Genomic DNA, 24,773 nt, shown 5'->3' with positions numbered 1-24,773 from the left:
ACCAATCTATAAATGAAAATTTGGGTGAGTTTATTCTGAGCTTAAATCTTAGGATTATAACCCGGGAGAGTCTTTCGACAAAGGAACAGAGCACTCCAAAGAAGTCGGGGTATATAGGGTGGTTATATACCTTCAAAGAGTATGTTTCACATATGATTGAAATCTCCCTTTTACAATAGTCATGAGGCTGCTCTGTCAGCACAGTGATTGATGGAAATGGCAGAAAGGTCTGCTGTCTCAGTGAACGTGGCGGGGTGGCAGGTGTGTTGCCTTGGGCTGGGCGGTCACAGATGAGCGCTGCAATCGGTTCCCAGCCTAAAGAAAGATGCTTAATCTTTAAGGAGATGCCAATGTTGGGAGGGGGAGAGAAGTTGTACCTTTATCTCAAGGGCCTTTGCTCTTGCCATAGGGAATCTCTAAAGCAGATATACAATGCATGCTCAATGGCCTCGGTCAGGCCCTTTTGGAAAGACAAGGTCAGGCCGAATTAGGTTTATACCAAATGGCTTCCTCATATATTCCAATATATCCTATTACTAGCCATTTTTATTTATCACTGTTAATAATTTTCCACATGCCCATATCCTACAGCATCCCAGGAGAAAGAGTGAACAATGGACTTCTTTCAAGTGTGCCTCAGCTAAAAATTGTTAGACATGAGGTAATCTGCACTGTAAACATATTAAGAAATGAATAATGGTTGTCACAGAACAGCAAACTATTTTTTTAATATATTTCACATGAACAAATAAGAATTTATAAATTTTATAAATATATGAGGTTGATAAATAAATTGAAAACCCTATAATTCTTAAAACTGGTAGTAGTTCAGAAAATGATGAAAGTTATAGGACAATTAAAATCTCTGTTAAACAGAGAGGATAAAATACATGTGAAACACCATTCTGGACATGGTAAATCTGGAAATGTCAATGATATCCACGCACAATTTTGGATGATTAATTCAGAATATTTAAGGCAAATTATACAGAGATGAATGTGTCCCTAAACAATGAGGTTGTTCCCAGGAGGATATTAAATAGGATAGTAAAGCTCCTGTGATATCACCTTCAGGGGAAGGATACGAAGATGAATGGGCCACTGGCCATTTCTTATTCCTCTTTTCAACATTCAGATGAAGCCTCAGACATGGAACAGAATAGAATTCACACATAGCAATGCTATTGTGTATGCATAATGTGATTTGTGAAACTTTCTTCAAATAACAGTGAAAGGGCTTAGCATAACGGTAATTACAGGCAGGATCATCTAAAGAATTTACAAAGACAGGAAGCCTACAACTGAGAATGAATGGGTCCATCAATAACACGAATAGGATCATGTGAGAGAACGATGTACAAATTACAAGGGAAAATGGACTTATTTAACAGCACCTGGGAACTTATCCAGGAATATTTTATGTTTTCTCTAAAAGAACATTTAATGTGCGTAGAAAATAGGGCAATTTTCATGACAAAGTCCTAAATAGAGGGAACGCTCAAATGTCATCAAATTATGCTTTCGCTAAAGCTAAAATATAAAATGCCTTTCCAATTTTTTGACTAATAATGTGTATGTGATCTGTTTCCTGCTTTCTTTGATTGATTCTTATAGTAAAGGCACCCATTTTAATGTATTATCAGAAATTATAATGATTGTATTATAGTGAGAGGAATATTATATTTATTCAATTACAAAATACAAGTACTAAACTTGTTTGATATTAAAATCAATGCCACAAATATTAAAGGCTAAAAAATTACCTTCTATTCCATACTTGATCACCAATGCATGAATCAAATTAAGAAATAATCTTGTATCAAATTTCAAAACAATCACTTCTTTTTTCCTGTGTATCATATTTAAAGTATTTGCTTTTATATGCATATATCTTGATGAATGCTTATTAATTAAGCAGACATACTTTCAGTAAACTTGTCCATTTTTAAAGACTTTTAGACATGCTTATCGTCTCAAAAAATATTCCTAAAATGTCTTTTATATATGACTTGATAACTAGTGTAACTCCATGTAGTCCAGGTTGCCTACACAAAAAAAATCTTCTCATAAAATTAACTAGTTTCCTAGATTTCTTGATAGCTGTTAGTCCTATAACTTGTACCCATGTCTACAAACCTGGAGATGTATGTGTCAATATGTTGGAGAAGAGGGGGTGGCTTGTAATAATTTCTAACAGGCAATTGCCCTAGACCGTGTCATAAACACTTAGGGCTTATGAGGGAAAGGTGAAGGGGGAAAACAGAGGAGGAGACTTCAGAGTCATGAGAACTATTCAGAGGAAAATAGATATATAAAAAGAGGCAAATAGCTGTTCCCATAATGGTCTGTACACATATAAAAGGCTTTTACAACATACGGAGAATATATGCCTAATATGTCTGCTTATTGACTTCTACCACAGGAACTGGTGATCATGCTATAGAAAAAGGGAATTGACTTTTTTCCATAACAATATAAAAAAATCAATTTTTACCATGAATTGTTTCCTTGAGTTTAGAACTGTCTTCTTGATACATTTACATTTCTAAGTCTTCATATCTCTTGCTGAAATCCCATTTTGGAGTCTACATCTGGATTTCCATACCCATATTCATAATCCGCATATCTAAAGGCTCTTGGATAATTAATTATTTTCTTAGACTTTGCTCTTCTTCCTCCATTTCCTATCTCCAGAAATGACATAAAGCCAAAGACACTTCACTGCTTCTTTTCTGCTACATCCAAAGAGTCACGACATTATCTCCAAATTATATCTTGAGTCAACCTTCTCCTTTCCATCTGAAGCATCATAATCTAAGGTCACAGCCATCTCGCTTCCCAATTGAATCACTGACCTAGTATTGAAAGAATCTCCCTGCCTCCAGGATTATCATGATCCAGTAATTAACACTCCAACCTACTGCACTGATTTTCAAACCTGCGCTATGACTATGTCACTCCCCTGCTCAACATCCTTGAGAGACTTTCAACTACTTCCAAAATAAAGTTTGGATAGGAGGAAGAAGTTAAACCGAAATCAGTTTGTTCCAAGAGGTTTCTAGATCCTACCTGATTTAAGGCTCCTTTAGCCATAAAATAAAAAGCATTTCATGCCTTATGAGGAGGGCAGAATTTGGCTGATAATGGAGATGTCACTGTTTTTCTATGAATCTTAAGATATTTTTGCAGTTGTGTACTACAAGTCCAGACAAGAAAGTAAGCTAAAAGCAAATACTCTTGATGTTTTAGTTTTCCTTGGAGAAGAGAGGAAGATGTCTCAGAATTCCCAAAGTGGAATCTTTATATGTTAGGATCCAAGCCTAGTTGTCTCGGGTCAGAGAGTTTTGTTGTTGTTGTGTTTTGCTTCATTTTTCATTGCTATTTTAGTCTATAAGGCAACTGGGAAAGTATAAGTCTTCACAGAATGGTCTGCTGAAAGAGAAGAGATAAATGGGTACTGTTTTTCTTGCTGAAAGATGATGGGAGAAGAAGAGAAAAAGAAAAGGCACAAGTTTAGATATGAATCCTGTCTTTATTCCCAGATTTAGCCAAGGGTTAGTTTGAAAAGCAATTGGTTATAAGACCAATTACAGGAAGGTGATGTCTGTTTTCTACCCTGCAATTCTGAAAGACTGTGCTCTTCTCAGAGGATCCTACAGTTGCCCTAACAAGAAGTCAAATATGAAGTCTGAGTATGAGAATGTTGATGCTGAGGAAAGTACTTATATACCTGGGTCTGAGGTACTTCCCCTGCTTCTTCTCAGACAACACACAACATATAGATGATCAAAACTTTCCCATGTACCCAGTGGGGCAAAAGTAATACAGCTGAGGGTGCTGGATAGAAGAATAACAAGAAGTCCACCACTAGGAGGGGTGGGGTGAGTAGATAGCCACATCGGTAAAGAAGGGTCACCACTGGACTATAGAAGTGCAGTTGAACTCAAGACAGCCATAGTAAGTCATCACAGGAAAACCATTAGGCATTGGTCAGGATGAGCAAACAATCTTCCTGATGTAGGAGACCAAATCTGCTGTGATCACAGAGAGGTCCTGGGGACAAATGTGAGACACAGCGCAGCACTTCCCAATGCCATGAGGAAACCCAGAGACCCAGGTGCCATTTGGTGAAGGAGGATCACAACGGAAGGACTCTTGAGAGGTAAGAAGCCAAAAAACACCACGTAATCTACAACCTAGACTCTATTAAACTAGATAGCGCTAAGAAACTTTTCATTGACAGGACCAAATGTATTCATTATCATTGAGAAAAGATATTTATTATAGGAAATAAAGTATCTGATACATAGTATAAATATTTGAACCCCAATCCAAGATCAAACTACTGAGAAGTTATTTCAATTGTTAAAAAAATCTCAGCTGAGGCCCAGTGCTGGGTGCTGGGGATATAACAATGAGCAAACCAGCACTGATCTTCATTTACAGATTTTACAGAAGATTGGGGAAGATGGAAAAATAAATAGTTAAATAAAATAAGGTATGAAAATTGTGTATGAGAATCCAAAGCAGAGGCACCTAGCCAGATTTAAACAAAAGTATGAATTATGTCTAATAACTTGTTATTTTTCTGCATTCATCTAATGCTCTAGCTATGCTGAATTTCTGAACATGTCCTAATATTACTAAGATCTCAAACTTTCATGCATTTGCAGATGTCACTCTCTATATTTGTTTCCTATTGCTCCTATAACAAATTGCTACAAATTTTGTAGCTTCAGACAACACACATTTATTATGCTACAATTCTGGAGGTCAGAAGACCTAAAATGAAGATGTTGGCAGGGCTGAGTTCCTATAGGAGGCTCTAGAAGAGAATCTGTTTCCTTGTCTTTTCCAGCTTCTAGAGATCGTCTGATTTCTTTGGCCTGTAAGCCTTCCTCCCAATAATGCTCTGCTTTTGCTATCACATCCCTTTCTCTCTGACTTAATCTTCTTGCCTCCCTCTGTAGGGGAGGAAGAAGTTTCCTCCCACCCTTCAAGGTTTTTCTGGTTCATGTAAAAATTAAATTGACTTGAGACAGAATACAAGGAGAAAATCAAACAAAGTTTAATATGTATACATGGGAAAAACCCAGGAAAACTGAGTAACGGAGTAACTCACCAAAATGGCCAAAGCTACCACCTTACATGCCATCTTCAGCTAAAGACAAAAAGGATGTTGGGAGTAGTGGTTTGGGACTTCAAAGGGGAGGAAGGCAATTCACACAGAGATGGAAAAGCAAATGTTTGGTAAACCAATGTTGACCATGCGTTGCAAAGACAATGGCACATGGAGAGGATTTGACCAAATAGGTCTTGCTATCCTCCCTGTCTACCTCACCTACTTCATATTGTACTGTAGTTATCCATGGTGATAGCTCCTTTTTGGAACAGACCTTCCATCTTAAATACTTTTAGGCAGTTAGGGTGAAGGTCAAAGTTTCTTCCTGACTCTTTTGTTGTTAAAAATAATCAAGCCCAGAGAGACACATTTTGGGGTAGCATATTCTGTTCCACTACACCTCTTGTACAATCCTTGTGACTACATTGGACCTACCATGACAATCTAGGATAACTGCCTCATCTCAGGATCCCTACCTTAATCACATCTACAAAGTCCCTTTTGGCATTTAAGGTAAACATATTCATAAGTTTTGGGAATGGTCGTTTGTTGGTGGGGAGTGGTCATGCAGCCTACTACTGTCTACTACTTCCTACTGTCTGCAGGAATTTCTATTTGGATCTTTTTAGAGGTTTTTTTTTTTTTTTTAAGAGTGGATGATAGGGAATAAACTGAGAAGGTGATTGGATAGTGAGCTAAGGAAAGAGAATGGGAAAAAGTAAAAAGAAAGGAGGAAGAAAGGAAACAAATCAGTCTGAGATTATGACAGAAAAAACATAATGGTTATTGTTGAATCATTAAAAATAAGACTGCAGGACAGCAAAAGTTACACATATTTTGAAAGGATATTTCAAATGACCACTCTCACATATATTCAATTACATGTACAAGGATATTAATGTTAACATGTTTGAATGTTAACAAAAGAACTTTAGATACTCTTCCATAGTGATTTGAAATGGCTTTAAAATCATTCAAAAGCAGCCAAATGTTAGCTTTAACAACATGTCTAAAACATACTTTTACTTTTCTAGCACAAAAACTATACTGTTACCAGCTGGATCTCAGAAAATGAGAGATGTAGGATGTTCCATAGAGTCTTCTTAGCTCTGCAATATTATCCCTCAATTTATCCTACGGAGTCAGAATTACTGACCCTCAGTGCACAAGGATAGATCTATTATTTCACAAAGCATGATCTAATAAGTAAAACCCATCAGCTAGCACAAAAGAAGTTCCTTGTTAAACCTGGATAGAATGTCTGCTTATAAGATATTATCCAAAGCATGACTCTTGTTAAATAAAAAGCCATTTATATCTGCATATTTCAACTACAAAATATATAGACAATCTCTAGCACTAAGTAGCAAAGTAATAGGTTCTTGTAGCACACAATATTTGTTCAATGTATCTTTCTTATTAAAAATTCATGTCGTGTAGGTACTTCATCAGTGGTTATATGTATACAATTTTCTCCTAAAACACGGTTTTATTGAAGAAGTCATTTACTGTTGAGATTATATATGTCTCTAATATATCTTCTTTTTAGTGCCTCATTGAAAAAGTAGCCTTTCACTTATTTCACTATTGAAGGAGAATTCAGCGAATGCCTCAAACTGATTCATCTTAGAAATATCTGTACTCTCCTCTGCTGTATAGCAAACCTCCCACACAGACTAATTTGTTCTAATGCTCTTCCCTTCAAAGTTGCAGCAATATTTTCAATTACTTTTAAAGCAGTATTTGCTGAGAAAGAATTGCATTTTACTTTATTGTCATATAGTCTTCTAGATATTTCTGCTTTTCACCGTGGGAGAAAGATCAAGTGCGTCCCCGGTGATATATGATGTTTTGTATTTTGCTATTATATACAGCATTGAATATGAAGTCTAAATCTTTTTATTACATTGCCAGTAAGATAGCCAGTAAACCTCTGTGGGTAGAAAGGTTTTCAGGGTCACTCTCAATCCGTTCCAAAGCATCGTTTCCTATTTTCTTTACATGTAATTAACCGCATCAGTGCCATTCTTTCAAGTCTCTACTCAAACCTTCAGTGGCTTCTCACTCAGATTTAATTAAGTCCTTTTAATCAGATGATACAAGGTTCAACATATTCTGACTCTCTGCTCCCAATTCCCCGAACTAACCCCTTACCGACTCTTCTCCATGTCAGCCATTTTGGCCAATTTGCTTTCTAAATATGTGAGTCTTGTTCTCATCTCTGAGTCTCTGCACTTCACTCTGCCTGAGTTATTCCTCTCCCCCAGTGATGAGTAGAGCTCACTCTCTTACCTCCTTTGAATATCACAATCTTTGGCCACACTTTTGAATGTTGCAAGCTCCCTCCCTGATTTTTTTTTTCCCTCCAGCACTAATCATCTCCTAATATATTATATAACTAACTTGTTTCATGTTTCGTATGTAAACTTCTACTGGCAAGTGTGCACTCTGAGAACAGCCATTGCTTTTAAATGCTTTCTGTTTCTATTTAATTTGAGTATCCCCAAAGCCTAGAATAGTGCTTGGCTCACAGGTAGTCAATAAGTGTTTGTTGAATAAATTTCTATTGTTTCAGAATAAGGCAGGGTTTTGGCATCTCTTGTCTGGATTATCAAAATTACCTTCTAACTAACTGTTTGTCCTACCTCCATCTGCGTTCCCTTCTAACACAGTCTCAATAATATGAATGTTTATGTAAAATGTTGACTCAAGAACTTTTGATAAATGGAAAGAGACTAGGAGAATCCTTAGGATATGCAAGGCCTAGAGAAACAGTATGTACTGGGAAATTGGCTCTTGAGAAAATGATACTGCTACAAGCACATTCCATAGAAGATGGCACTGCCCAGATTGAGGTGTAATCTGTGTATAAGCCAGATAAATATAAAGACAGAGAAGGTACTTCCCAGGGACAGATTTTGTCTTCAAATTTATTTTGTTTATACACTTGCAAAGGAAACTGGTAAACAGTGGGAAAATTTTGCTGCAAAATCATTCCTACTACTTGAAAAGCCATTAATATATAAATTTTTTTGAAAATAAATTAGTAATGATATCTTTATAAAGTCAGAATATTATCCCTATGTTGTATGAATGCTATCTTCGACAATGATCTGCCAACAGGGCAGTGCCAAACCACTAACCAAACACATTTTTAAATGTCAATAAGAGAGAAAAAACAAATCCGAATACCCAAATGGAAAGGAGTGCCTGTTTAAAATCATAAACCACTAGGTGGTTAACATTAAGGCTGAGAGTACCCTGGAGTAATACAAATGTTTCTGGGTTGAATAAATTGTTTTCAAGCAGTAGGAAATTTTCAAAATGTCAAAGACTTCTGTCATACAGTGTAATTCTAAAAATGGTTTTAGCAATGTCGAAGCAAAGATTCCTCAAAAATATCAAATGATGATGACAATGAATTTAATATCATTCTAAGACCAAAATACTTCTCCTTAAGAATGGTTATGATATGTGTCAATTAGAAGTAAAACAAGCAGTTATTTCCTGTACAACAAATCCAAGAACTGATAGTTCAAAGACAAAATTACGAAACATGGAACATTAAATTCTATTATGTTGTGTATGATTATAGATTAGGAAACTAATGAAGAGTTATGTGACTTGATTATTCAATAAGTATATTGATTTATATGAGTATGTAAACATCTATATGTGTGTATATTTATATCTATCTCTGATGTGATACTACAATTATTTGAATACTATCTGTCACCATTATGGCCTATGAAGCCCTTGGACACAGAAACTATGTTTCATTTATTCCTGCATTTTCATCTCATGCATATAATAGGAACTCTACAAAGTTTTATTGACTTGCATTAATTATTAAATAATATTCTGTTAATATTCTACAAGGATACATACAATTAAACTTCTTTGAAGTTAGATACACAGCCTTTAGAAAGTTTACTTAAGATTTTTTTTTAAGATTTTACTTTGCCGTACATATGTAACCTTTTCCAGAAAACTTAAATTAGAACATATGTGATTTTTTAAAAATTTACTTTGGTTAAATACGTGTTTGGTTTGCGAGTTTCTGCCAGACATCCTTCAGCTAATAAATACATTTTTTTATACATTTCTCCATGTAACAAGACACGTGTTAAGTACCTACCATGTGCCAGACACTAAATTATACATGAGATGCAATCAGTAATACTCTTACTTTTAAAATTAAGTAGTTAATAGATACATAAGATCTATATGGGAAATGTTCACAGAAATTAGCCAATGTATTAAGGAAGTTGCCAAAGTTAACAGTACAGAGCATTTGTACACAGCATGAGCTTTAAAAGAAAAAAGAGAAGTGTGGGGGCCAGCCCGGTGGCACAGCTGTTAAGTGCACACGTTCCACTTTGGCGGCCCAGGGTTCGCCAGTTAGGATCCCGGGTGTGGACATGGCACTGCTTGGCAAGCCATGCTGTGGTAGGTGTCCCACATATAAAGTAGAGGAAGATGGACACGGATGCTAGCTCAGGGCCAGTCTTCCTCAGCAAAAACAGGGGGATTGGCAGCAGTTAGCTCAGGGCTAATCTTCCTCAAAAAAAAAAAAGAGAGACAAGTGTGTATGTGTCTCATCCTCTGTGGTAACAATGCATGCCTTTATTCTACAAATATATGATTGAAATATTACTCAATAACTTTTAAACCATGTCTAATCATGCTGGTTAACATACTACATATGTCTTTATATCTTCACTCAAAAGAGCTCTCCCTTAATGTCCTAAGAGCCTTCTATTTCTTCCACTGAAAACCTCAAGGGTTACAAAGGTGACAAGAGTGCATCTGAGAACAGCTTCAAGTATTGTAAATGTATTTTAAAGAGTGTTCAAGACTGCCTTTAAAAGAATGACAACCCTAAACCAGGTGGTAGAACAAATTACAGCTTAAACAACGTTAAGTCTTCAAGTTTTTGCTTTGTCCTTCTCTCTCAATGTCTTTCCCTCTACCCATAATCCTTTGTTACTCAGAAATGGCACCAAGATATACTATGAGAAAGTGAATGGAAAGGAACATAGAATAACTCTCTCTTTTTACCTCTACACCCTTCCCTTCTAGCTGGGGCTGTTCTAATTTTTCATTCTCATCCCATCTGTTCTCTCTTTAAGCACACTCCTCAACTCCAAAGCTGGTGCATTTCTGCTTAGCCAAGGTGGAAAGACTGCCTGAAGACAGCCTGATCTTCTTGTTGTCAGAATCTCAAGATAGAGTTGAGGGACTTGGTTGCATGACTGTCCTGGGATAACCACAAGAGACTCCTTGGCCTCATTATTTTAGACCTCAATGATGAAAATCGGTATGACAACAGAATAGAGATAATTGCTTTTAAGTTTTCATGACACTTGTATTTAAATTAAAACTGTTAAACCCCAAGGATAAACATTCTTATTTCCCATTCCAATCAAAATTTTACTTAGAGCAATAAAGCCTAGCCATGCGCCACCTTACAAAAGCCACACATTCATTTCAGCAAAGTACGTTATTGCTCTAACTCCCTGGACCTTTTACCAAGTCACGTAAAAATTTGATACTGCTGTAAGTACATGTGAAACCACTAAATTCTGCTGACTTACAACTGTCCTAGGTCTTAGGCTTCCATATCTCCCTCCAAAAAAATGGTTTCCCTGGAATGTTCCATGCTTAATTTCAATTTCCCATTCAGTATTCTACTCCTTCAAGTCAACCATCACTTTCCCATATCTGAATAGTTTCCTTTGTGTTGACAATGCATAGAATCTACTCCAAGCATACTGGCCTCTTTACTGTTTATTCAGCATGGAAGCTATCATCCTGCCTCAGGGCCTTTGTACTCTGCTACCCTCTCCTGGAATGCTTGTCTATAAATATTTGCATAGTAATTGACCACTGCCCTTCTCCAGAGCCTGGGAATATAGGTGCCAAAGGAGTACTGTAACACTGCCATGTGTCTATCTCAGCGAGCTCCAGACATGGCCTACATGTGGGAGTTACAATAACTGTCTTTCCCTACAGTGCTGGTTAGATCCCTCAGAAGTGGTTGCCCTTGGAGAATATCAACTTATTCTGTACGGGCTCTGTCTTACTCAGTTCAGGCTGCTATAACAAAATATCATAAACTGGGTGGCATATAAACAGCGGGAATTTATTTCTTACAGTTCTAGAGGCTGAAAGTTTGAGATTATGGTGCCAGCCTGGTTGGATTTTAGTAAGAACTTTCTTCTGGGTGGCAGACAGCCAACCTCTGGGTGTGTCTTCAATATGGCAGAAAGAGGATGAGAGAGCTCTCTGGAATTCATTTTAAAGGGCACTAATCTCATTTATGAAGGCTCCACCTTCATGACCTATTTACCTCTGAAAGGCCTCACTTCCTCCTGGCACCATGTTGGGGGTTAGGATTTCAATATATGAATTTTTAGAGGGACACAAACCTTCCGTCTATCACAGTTCTCCTCTTTTCATAGTCCCAGGATACTCAGGAGAAAGCAGTGCATAAAGAAAGTAATCACATAAGGCATGTCTCTATTCAGTTACAAAGATGTCAAAGGACAGAGTGGAGACATTTGAGAAGGGAGGTGTGGATGAGTGCATCCTATAAATACTTAGACCACAAGGGTAGTGGGGAGTTTTCATTACCCAAAGCATGGTCATATAGAATGCCTAGGGGAACAAAGTCTATGATAAGATTAGATTCCAGAGAGTCACAAATAAGATTCTATGTGGAATAGAAACTTAATGAGCTTAGCATTTTGTGGCATGATTATCAATGTTCAGGCTTTCCAAAAAAATTCCAAATGCAATCTTGGTAAGCATTTTTCCAGGTATCCTTTGGTGCTGGGCTATTTATTTTGAGGAATAGGGTATTTTCCCCCTGTAACAATCACCCCAGAATGAAATTAGTGGGAGTTTAGGTTGTGCGGCAGGTCCTCATCTTCACAAGAGACAGTGGTTCTCAATATTCTTGATGGGTATGAATCACTTGCAGAACATCTAAAAAATATTCATGAATAGGCCTAGACACAGAGTGACTGAATCAGCATTCCATTGTTTCATCAAAGTAGCATCACCTTCGCTTGCACATATAAATCTACCTTTTGGAAGTGTAAGGTTTTTAACTTGTGAAAAGATTTCAACCTAAAGTGAAACCTGGAGATAGGAAATGGAGAATCTCACACGTGCGCCCTCAGAAGGAAACTTAAGAATTGAGAGACTGACTTCCGGTTAATGCCTGATTGACAGAAGATCAAGACTGATCACTTAACCTATGAACATCCTCCCAAAATCTCTCCCCATGCTCAAGCCAATTAATTTACTGCTTCTGCCTCTTTGGAATCTTCTGCCTCTTTGCAATCCTTATCCCTGAATACAGCCCTCTCCAAACCCTGAACGGACGTCCCTGTAGCTTGCTACAGCGTGTGTTTCCTGAACTGCCATTCCTCTGCTATTGCTATTCCTGGATAAACTCAATTCCTTGTAATTCAAGTTTGGCTCAGTTTACTTCCTTATTTAGGTTGAAAAACTCTTTACCCTATTTAATGGATTTTTTTAATAATTTCAAATTTCCCTAAACATTTACTGAAAGAGTTTCTTGAAATATATGTAAAACACAAGGTTTAATATAAATTATTTAAATAATGACATTCAAATATGGCCCCCTTGTATTTTCTCTTTAAAAATTTTTCTTAAACTGATAGGCACACTTGACCTGGAGGTGACCTTTAACTGGGCAAGGGCCATGTTTTCTAATATTTAAGATTATTCTCATAGATCTTCACATTGTTTTCCATTTGATGGAATAGAAAGATAATGTCCTGGAAGTTAGGGGACCCGGCTTTGCTGGTAAATCATCTCACTGGGTCTCTATTTCCTTAGCCGTCCACCTGTAAAATCAGATTTTTTTCCGGTTTCGTATGTATAGTGCCCCATGTCTATCACAAGGCTTCAACAAATATGAAAGCAAGTTGACTTACAATGGAAGTGCATCTCTAAATTGGCAGATACGCTGACGTTTAGATGTCATTTCAAACATAAAATATATCAAATTAAAATCATTGTCTTTCTGCCAAGACTAGCTCTTCCTTATTATTTTCCTATTTCTGTCGAGGATCTTTTCTTTCAGTCATTCTCATTCTAAATTTTGGAGTCATCCCTGACTCTAAATTCTCATCATTTTTATATTCAATGGCCTATCTATTGATGTTTATCCACTAGTATTGCTCAGCTATTTTTTCTTTTATTTCCTTTACTCACTCTTCTATAATCAGTCTTAATGACTAATATACACTGTCACAAATTAAAATTTCCAATTAAAATTTAAAAAAATTTCACTTTCTAGGCAATCTTGATGCCAAAATATCAAACCCTTTAGCCTAGTATTTAAAAATTTTTACACACAAATCTCTTTTAAGCTGCTCCATGAAATAGCTATGTTAATTAATAGTAATTAACTATGTGCCAGGCATTATTTCAATCACCTTAATTTTATAATTTGATTTAATTTAATTGTCATAACAACTCTACAAGGTAAGCGCTATTAATATCACCACTGTGTAAATGAGAAAACCGAAGTTAAAAAACCTGCTCACTGTCTTGCTATTAGGATCAGATTGATGGTTTGAATCCAGCCTGCCTGAGCTAAGTCTGTACTATTAACTACATCACAAGGCCACCCACCTAAGATTTTGCCTCTGAATGCTTATTTGTCCCAGTATGTCTACATTTCACATGCACTCCTTGCTCATCATCTGCTATTCAGGCACATCTATCCTTAAAGACCAAGTTCAGGAATCATTCTAGTCTGATCTTGTTACTTTTGCCCACAGTGTTCTCTCTCTTCCTTTACACTTTATCTACGTCTATAGTAGTTCCCTGTTATCACTCTAATGTTATCTTTTACTGGAATGCAATTATGTTTCTTGAGACTATTACTATCACATTAGAATGTGTGTCATATCACCAAAGTGTCAAGTGCGGAGTCTTAGATGTAAGGACTCTTCAATAAAAATGTTATGAATACAAGAAGTCACATGTATTAAAATAGGTTATAAAATCTACACAAATATGTTTGCCAACTATACTCTGCCTCTTGTTGTAAACAGAACATAAATACCTAAAGTACATAAAAAGCTTAATATACATTTGAGAATTTAGCACTGTTCCCTACCTGGATCTCCAAAGAACATTATTTCTCTAACATTGGATTGATTTGGGAATCACAAATGATAGCCCTTTATTTTTTGGAGCAAAAAATAATCACACATCTACAGACAGTAACTTTCAAGATAAATTTACACTGATCATTTTCTTTCCTGAAGTGCTATTAATGAGTTTTTCTGAGAAACCCGACATGTTGCTCTCTTGAGAATGGTCAGTGGAAAATCATAAATAAAATTTCTTATTTAATATTGTTAGAATTTCTTACAAACTTATATCAAAAAGTGTATAAAAACATAGGCTTAGTGAAAAGAACAACAGTGAGTAATTTAAAATATCCTACTTATATAGCTTAGAATAAATTTCAAAATTTATAAACTGTAAGGGAGTCTTGAACTTTTGTCCTTTTCACTTGAAGTATGAGGAAACCAATGGCTGAAAGCTTAAGCGATATGCTAAAATTTACCAACACAGGCACAGCAATTCTGCTTTAGAAATGCAATCCTGTATCCTAATATTATACCACACTACTTTTGCAGTAAATCCTAAATCTACAATTCTAAACAAAATTTGAAGTTATTTAAAATGTCTTCCCATAAGATAATATTTTTTCTTTTATTTGCACTTAATCATATCATGGAATGTTTTTTTTTTTAAGATTTGATTTTTTTCGTTTTTCTCCCCAAAGCTTCCCAGTACATGGTTGTATATCCTTTGTTGTGGGTCCTTCTAGTTGTAGCATGTGGGACGCTGCCTCAACGTGGTTTGATGAGCAGTGCCATGTCCGCGCCCAGGATTCGAACCACCTGCAGCAGAGCGTGCGAACTTAACCACTCGGCCATGAGGCCAGCACCAGCATGGGATGGTTTTAAAATATTTACAATGATTGAGCTTAGTGAAAACTAACTAGATACACTAGTAATGTATTTCAGACCAACAATATCTAATTGGAGATTAAATCATCATTAAGATTTTGTAATTATTTAAAGACAGATATTGAAACTAAAACCATCACTTGTAGAAGCTAATGGATATTGTTAATCCCCCTACAATAAAGATACTAGGAAAATTCTATCTCATATATGTTGTGTTTTTCTGCACTCTATAATTTTTCTTTATTCTTGCTAATATTGAAAACATAAAGGAAATAACTAGACATTTTTGTTGAAATTGACTTATTTAGAGATTTGACTCTCTTCTTGTTCCAAATAGTAATCTTCACATTTATATTCATCCTCTTCTTCGAATGCTAAGAAAAAAAATCAGCTAATCTATTTTGTCCAATCTACCCTCAATATTCCATTGTGGCTCTCACCTTCATCGTCCATGTTGATTCTAAAGGGGGCTATAAAATGAACCATGGGGGTAAAATGATTCTTAAAGCTTTATTTCAGACGTCTAAGTTCACATTTTTAAGAAAATATGTTGTGATGATACATTTGATTTTTCTAAATTTCTACTTTGTTTTAAGATTTGACTTCTGAGTACCTTTTTTGCTTTGGATATGAGAAACACCAGAGTTCAAGAATTCATAGGGGAAGTTTCTCAGAGAAATAACAAATGTAAAAATGTGGCTGTGCTTGAAGGCAGACAGATCAGGAGAGCAGGCTGCTGGAAGAGTTATTTTTTAATGACTGTAGAGGACTATAGGTAAGAGGGAAAAGAAGACGCTGTCCCAGGTGCTGATTCCAAGGACTCTGGAGAATACATGGAATTTGGTGAGTCAGTCAACAGAGTTGCGATGGTAAGAGAGGCTGCTTAGTATTTCTTTGAAAGAAACTTTATTATGAAATTATTTTTGTCAAGGCATATGCTGGTGTCTCTTTCTTATTGAATTAAATCTCATGATTTAGATACTTCTCTGTGTATTTCCATCATTCTTAAAGACAGTTGTGCCTCCTCATGTGCTGAATCGCACAGAATTGCAGATAATTGACAATTTTTGACGTAAAAACTAACAACTTTATCTGGTTCAATCTCTAGTCATAAACTAGTTCATATTTCCACAACTATTATTGTGTAAAAATCTATCTTCATTCTCTCGGTTTAATTCCCTATTCCTTATTAATAGATAATCATATTCTTATGGCAAACAACTGGTGGGTCAATCTGAACATATTTCAACCGAAAAATAATATGACTAATTTTTAGAAGAAACAGAAAAGGCAATCTTGTTAGCATATTGTAGTAATAAACAAACAAATACCCTCAGTTGAATCTGATCAAATTTAACAGACTGCCCAAGTGTTTCTATTTCAACAATGTGTGGGGGGTATGTGTGTGTTTAATGCTGTGGAATCTGTGTTTAACATTTATATTGAATTGCCTTCTGCAATCTTTTTTTATTATATATTCTATTTGCAGTCTATAGTTGTCTTAAATTCATTCTGCAAATTTCCTGTCCTCTTTCCCCTTAAATAATTTCTAGGCCTTTCATATTTCTTTTCCTTTGCTCCCAATGGAATTTCTTACATTAAAAATACTAGATTGACATTGTTACTGAGATACACTTCTAATTATTCCTCCCTGTGCCCAGCAGTCTGAGACTATTCAAATTGTGATAGCACCAGTTACACCAAAAGAGATACATTTGGGCCTAATTAACTTTTGTTCATTAAAAATGAATGACCTTGTTGCAGTGAAACGGGCATTAGACAGCCCTGGCCCTACCAGACAGACATTTAGAAACAAAGCAAAAGAGGAAGGATCTTTTGGACATTTCTGAGTCTTCCAGTCATATGACTTAGAAAACACTAGACTCTGATGGTGTTATTAACACTATCCTTGGGTAAATTATCCTACTTCTCTGGGCCTCAGTTTCCCCTTTCATGAAATAAAGGAATTAAGCTAGAGTCAAGGTTCTCAAACCTGAATGCATATTAAAATAAACCTGAGGGCTTTTAAAAAATATTCACCCCCAAATCCAATAACAAGAATTTTTCTGGGGTGGGTTTGAGCATTAGTATATGTTAAAGTCCCCAGAAGTTGTATAAAACTGAATTAGATGATCTTTAATGGTCCTTGCAGTTTAAAGAAGTCTGAGAAGAGACTAATAAACTAGATGTTGATATGATATAGCATTTAGAAACCATTGAACCTAAAATACATCCTTCTGGAAAACTTGAAAGGCATGTGCTATTAAAAAAAAAGATAATTCCTATTCATTTCTTACTATTATGCACCACTGCCTGTGAGCATCAGCATGTGTTTCTAGGAATAGATTCTGCCTGGAGTTTTTAATGACTGAGGCATCCCACACTTGCCATTTATCAGAAACACATGCCCTGCGGGTAACCAGTGTACAGTCTGCCTTCTTATGAAAAGTAATAGCAATTCGCTAAGCACTACAGTGAATGCTACAGCACATAAGCTTATTGTTCCAATTTCTCTTCAATTCTTGGAAGGCAACAAGGAAAAATAAAATCTAGCCCTAGTTTATGTTTCAAAGACATTTCCCGCCAAACAGAAGTACATGGTTTAGAAGATGAAACCAAGAATTTGAGGAAGTTATAAGATTCAACTTCTTCCAATGCATATATTTAGCTAAAAGGATAAAGCCATACTAAGTTTAATGTGGCTGTAACTTGAAAAAAGTATGGAGTTAAAATAATAAAAAACAATCTTCATGACAAGTGTAAAAGAAAGAAACCAACACGTTTTCTTCTTTGTAAGCTTTGATTAAGCCTTTTTAATGTCCCAGAATATTTTTCTTATTTAGATAGAAAGAGGTAATTTAAACATATATTACATATGATAATAATACATATTTATATTTATTTAGTTTAATCATATATAGGTATTATATATATAAAATTAAGATAGGTTAAAATATTTGCCTAATTTTGATAAATGGCCTTGTTTCCCACAATAATCTAGTATATTTATATATTAGGAATTTATCAATCAGTTATTACTGAAAACAACCTGAATATTGACTAGTTTATACAAAGAATTTATGTCTCACTCATATGTGTGTAGGTCAGCTCTAGATCTGCTAAGCTCAACTCATATCAGCTACTCGACCCTAAGCTGTGGTTTGGGTTCAAGCCTACTTCATATCTATCCACATGCTGGGATCATGATTACCAGGAGTATGTTTTCTCTTGGCAGATGATAAAGCATAAAAGGATAAGCTGAGACATAATGTCTCTTGAAGTCTCATCTTGGAACTGGCATGATGTTATGTTACATCCACCCATATTTCCTTAGCCATAGCAAGTCTTATCACGAAGCGTGGATTAATGATTTGCAAATAATATTTCATTCTACTCCATTAGTTTATTCATCCATGCATTCAATTATCCATTCAATCATCTCCAAAGCTGACTGTATGGTTGGCAAAATACAAAGCACTTAAGATACAGTAGTGAGAAAAATAAACATGATAGCTTCTTTCATCAAGTCCAAAGTCCAAGTGGAGCAGTGAGTGATATTAATCAAACAATTGCCCACACTCATCTATCAAATAAATAATTTTAAAAATATGATTAAAGGAAAACATTAGGTGCTATAAATTATATGATGGAATATTGGAATTTAAGAAATCTTCACAAAGGAAACAATAAATGAGGTGAGAGCTACGTATTATGTCATCCATCCAAAAATGTTCTGGCAGAAAGAGAGGAGTATTGAGGCAAAGGCAAGCATATGTGCAGATGTTGTGTAATGACAGGGATCATGTTTGCTTGTAAGAAATTTTTAAAAAGAGAGATGAGAGAGATTAAAGAGAACGGCAAAGGCTAGGACTGTAAAGAGAGGTGGGGTCAGATTATTCAAGGTCTCATAGTCCTTGAGTAAAATTTTGAACTTTTACCTAAGAGCGATAGGAAGCTGGTGAATGCTTTTAAGCAAAAAGTCTGATGTGAAATATTCAAGTTTCCATTTAAAAATATCACTTTGAATTCATCAAAGATATTGGAAATAAATATGAATGAATCTGGATTTTATTCACCCAAGAGACACTTTAACCTGTTCTAGTTTGATACTATAGAGATGGTTGCATTGGAGAAAGATTTTGAAGATCAAACTCAAAGTACCTAGTGAAAATTTAGTCGTGGGGTGAGAGGGAAAGGGAGGTCCAGGGCTCATGCCTCCAGTTCCGGCTTACATAACTGGGTTTAGAGTACACTCTTACAAGATGATTCTTTTGACTCATTTCCCTCCTTCTCTTCCTCAATTATTTGAGTTGGCGCTGTCAAATTTGTACTTGACAGTCTTTTTAGAGTTAATAAAAAAGTAAGCAGATGTGTGACTTTAAGAAAGACATAGCTTCTACCTATGGTTTATAGTATATGGTACGTTATGTGACACTTGTGCATTAAGGGTATAGATCAGTGCAAAAATTATATATCTACTTGTTTATGAACATGTACAATGGGTCAGAATTATGTCACTTTATTAGGAGCTAAGAAACTAATTAGGTGTGTTTTTTATGTGCCTACATATAAAAACATAATGCAAACTTGCTGAAGAATTTCTTATAACAGGCACATGGGGTTACTAGTGAGTAGTCTCTCAAAGTCATTACCAAATGATTTCGTGGACCTTTTGGTGAATGGACACAAGATGAGAAAATAAATGTCCTAGCAGCATCAGGAAGTCAGAGGTCAAAGAAATCTCAATCCCCTTTTGCTAGGAAAGTTTGCTTTAAAAATATTTAGATTTCAAACGCATTCATCTTTAAAGGCTTTTAAATATAAATCAGAGAAAGGCTACAAACTGCAGTAGCAAGGAAGTGAACACCTGAAGAAAAAGAGGGAAAAAAAGGATGAGCATAGGTTTTGAAATATTTCAGAGACTAACTCAAGCTTCTTTATATGTTCTCTCTTTCTTTGGGTAATTTTTTATGTTTGAAGAGTTTCCTGTTCTCATGGAGAGAACTACCAAGAAAGGTAGGTGGGAAAGAGTAAGAAAGGAGAGAATAGTCTATTTCATAGTAATACTTTTTTCATGCATTTATGCTTATTTTTTAAATCAGTCTTTTTTTAGAATATGGTATAACTCTATGTAGGGTTAAAAAAAACTCTCAAAGAATATAATGAAATATTTCTAATCTACAAGGTTTTTTCCCTAGGTTTATTGAGATACAATTGACATACAACATTGTGTAAGTTTAAGGCGTACAATGTGATGATTTGATACAAGTACATATTGTGAAATGATTGCCACAATAAAGTTAGTTAATGCATCCATCTCCTCACATAGTTACCATTGTGGGTGTGTAATAAGCACATTTAAGATATACTCTCAGCAAATTTTGTTTTTTTTTTAAAGATTGGCACCTGAATTAACATAGGTTGCCAATCTTTTTTTTTCTTTTCTTTCTCCCCAGAGTCCCCCAGTACATAGTTGTGTATTTTAGTTGTGGGTCCTTCTGGTTGTGCTATGTGGGATGCCCCCTCAGCGTGGCCTGACCAGCGGTGCCATATCCGCACCCAGGATCTGAACTGGTGAAACCCTGGGCTGCCGAAGTGGAGCACATGAACTTAACCCTTCGGCCACAGGGCTGGCCCCTCAGGAAATTTCAAGTATACACTACAGTATCGTTAACTACAGTCACCATTATGTATATTAGATCCCCAGAATTTACTCATTTGATAACTGAAAGTTTTTACCCTTTGACCAGTATCTTCCCGTTTCCACCACCTACAATTTTAAGTCAATAATTGTTGAGTGTGCATTATTGACCTCATTCTATGCAAAGATGTGAGGTTGTTATATAAGAACTGCTCTTTTCCACTAGGACCTTACTAAATTTGAGAAAGACAGCACTTACAGACATTGGAAAATACAGTGACAATATTTCAGTATAAAATTAACTCCTAGTTTGTATAGTGTAATAAGCGTGCTTTTTCCCACGCCCAGCCCCACAACCTTTCAAAGTTCATCCTACCACATTCCCCTTAGAAGTCAAAGACTCTCTGTGCTTTGATGATGCTTATAAATGTCCTTGGCTGTGGCTGAGAGGTATTTACTCATACAAAGCAATTTCAAGGAAGACTCAGAAAAGTTCATCGCATGAGAGGACATCCTTCTGTTGAGCCTCTGGTGATATATAGGCAATGGTTAATGGAAAGCATGTGTTCTGTTGGAAGGTGAAGCCTCACTGGCTTCTGTTCAGGAGAGGTAAGCTGCACACTTAAAATTTTCAGTCTTCCACTTGGCTGGCTGCATATGGTTCTGCTTTCTTTTGATGCTCTCCTCTAAGTCTCCTAGGTTACACCCTTCAGTTTTCATACCGGGTTTCCTTCATGGCCATGACCCCACCATCTTCTCTACCCCATTTACATCCTGTGTGAGTCTCCTCTACTCTTACATGGGCTGCTAATAGTTTCTTTCTTTTCCTCTCCATACCTTTTTTAATGTTTTCTATGGGATCAATTTGATATTCACATCCCCTCCATCCATACTATTTTGATGTCTAGAGGCTGGTGATGAAATGTTTTTTAAAAACGGAAGTTGTGTCTATTTTTTTGCATTTCTGCTATAGCAACTCTAGACAGAACTCAAGGACTTCAATCCCTTCAAATGAAAATGGAAGGAACAGGATGTATAGAAAGCACAATGATTAATATTTCAAGATGTTTTTCTTTTTAAAGTAACATAATAGAATTTACAGTTTAACTATTTCCCATGCTTTATTTTCACATTTCCAGTCACCTGCTGATCATATTTTAGTATCTGTTCTACATGCACCTAAACCTAAAAGTGTTCACACTGATCCTTCAAACCTGCTTCTCTCACTATTTCCTCTTGTCCTACTCCTGTTGTCTCAGTCATCCAATCTTGAAAACTGATAATGATACTTTCCATTTTTTCACCATCATAATTTTGCAATCATTATCACTTTGAGTGATATCTTAATCTTTAATCTATTTCCATCCTTTTCCCACTCATCTCTTATATTGGATTAACTGTTGATATTGGACTAATGTACTCCTTGTTTTAAATATTACCATAGGAATTCAGTCACATAAAAAAATAATATAGGGGCTGGCCCAGTGGTGTAGTGGTTAAGTTCATGTGCTCTGCTTTGGCAGGCTGGGGTTCGCAGATTTGGATCCTGGGAGCTGATCTAGCACCACTTGTCAAGCCATGCTGTTGCCACATTCCACATAAAATAGAGGAAGATGGGCACAGATGTTAGCTCAGTGACAATCTTCCTCAAGCAAAAAGAGGAAGATTGGCAACAGATGTTAACTCAGGGCCAGTCTTCCTCACACACAAATATACGTATATATACATATATATGTACTAAATAGCTCAGAGGACTTACGATAAAAGAGAGTTGACTGTTCCTCCATGTCCTGTTCCTAGTTCAATTTCTCCAACTCAGTCATATTTATTTGGACACAGCTCTTTGGAGATCACACACAAACATTTTTTTTCTAAATTATCAATTTAGCATACTATCTCGATGCTCTTCTAGGAAAGATAATTTAGTTCACAGATACAAAACTTCATCTCTTTCCTTTCAATCAATACAAATTATTATTTTAATGCTTTTATCGAATATCCTTTTACATCTAAAATATACATAAAATTTGAGGAAGAATTTCACTTGTGCCTCCTGTTTTAACGACCTCTGCCTTCTCTTTCACTGCAGCCCCTTCCTCTATCTTGGAATACCTCTTTTTATTGCTTTCCTTTTCGTCAGTACTGGTTCCCAACTCTTTCTGTTTTGTCAATTTGTAGAAATATATATTTTTTAATTGAAGGCTCCCTCTTATTCTTTTTTTGCTGTTACAAGATTATTGCTTTGAGATAATTTTATTGGTGCTTTGGAAAACAGCAGAACAAAAGCTTGAACTCAATTAGCCATCTTAAAATGTAAGCAATCATACTAAACTTCCAAATGTATTTTTTGTTTACAAACATCTTGTAATCCCCTGTTTTCCATCAACTGCAACTATTGGAAGTCAGCTTCCCAAGAATGCTGACTCTGAGGTGTGGAGAAGTGTGTGTTAAGCTTATTAGGGAGTGCTCCCAGATAAACACCAGAGGGAGAAGGGAAGCAAGCAGCACTGGGCAGAGTAAGTTACGCTGGGATGCTTTCACAACAGCTGAGTTAACTTATCAGCATTATCCTGAATTGTGGTAAAGGGCCAAACCTTGATAGCCAAAGCAACCAGTCATTGGATGAGGGAAGCCCCTGGGAAGAGCTTGATGGATGAGTGCTGTCTGCCACCAACCCTCCCAGCAGATGGAAACTTAATTCTCATTCCTGAGAGTGAGTCTGAACTGCTCAGCACAATATCAACTACAACCACAAAATCCAAAATATAGACCTGAAATTCAAAACTGTCTCCAGTCTATCCTCAATATGTTTATATAATTTTATCTCCCACACTTTCCCAATATGAATCCAAGTATTCTGGCAAAACTAAGGACACTCCATTGTTTCATGATCCTTCTTTCTTTTCCTGTCTTTGACAACTTCTGAGCTCAGCTCCGGCACCACTTTATATAGCTATTTCTGCTCAGACAAGTTGGAATGACCTTTCCTGTCTCTGAATTCTATTAGAATATTTTACCATAGCCAGCTGTATTTATGGCATTTCCTTGTATTATAATCATTAGCATATGAATCTTATATCATCATTAGATTGTGACTTAAGGTGCTCCATAAGAGTTATTAAAATAGTTATTAAGTGATTATTAAAATGAGGAAATGTTGAAAGGAGAGTAAAAAATTAAACTATGTAGACAAGGCTACAGCAAGGAGATCAGATTTGAGCTGGGTTTTCATGTCGTAATGAGTAAGCTTGGTTGTCTTCATCTCCTGAGAATCCTCAGGTTATACAAAGGCTTGCTGTTTTTTTGTTTACTGGTAATGATGCCCAGGTTACTTGTCCAATAGTTAATTGCTGTGCGACCTTGGATGTGTTACTTACCTTTCCGACTATCAGTTTCTCAAACACATAGTATTTGTAGGTATGTAAGAAGATTAAATAAGAAAACCTTTTAAAGTCTTCACTTTCTAACAGTTACTGGTGGAATCTTCACTTCTGCATCAAAAATACGTCTTCAAGATTATTAAAGAAATCAGGAATATTTTAAAAATTACATTTTTTAAAAATTTGGTAATTTACTTAGCATATTTATGACTATTCACGTCATAATATGCGCTGCCTTCTTTTTTTTATTGTAGTAATAACACAACATGTGTCCTACCATCTTGACAAATTTTTAAGTGCAAAATATAGTATTGTTAACTATAGGCACAGCGCTGGACAGCAGATGTCTATAATTTGTTCGTGTAGCATAGCTGAAACTTTTTATCCACTGAACAGGAACTCCTTATTGCCCCCTCCCCCAGCTCCTGGCGACCACCACTCTACTTATATGAGTTTGACTATTTTAGATACCTCGTATAAGTAGAATCATACAGTATTTGTCCTTCTGTGACTGGCTTATTTCACTTAGCATAATGTGTTCCAAGTTCATCTATATTGTTGCATATGGTAAGATTTTCTTCTTTTTAAGTCTGAATAATATT

Source organism: Equus przewalskii, chromosome 20, assembly GCF_037783145.1.
Source record: "Equus przewalskii isolate Varuska chromosome 20, EquPr2, whole genome shotgun sequence".
NCBI lineage: Eukaryota > Metazoa > Chordata > Mammalia > Perissodactyla > Equidae > Equus > Equus przewalskii.
The sequence above is the reverse complement of the archived record's forward strand: the minus strand, read 5'-3'. Positions refer to the sequence as shown.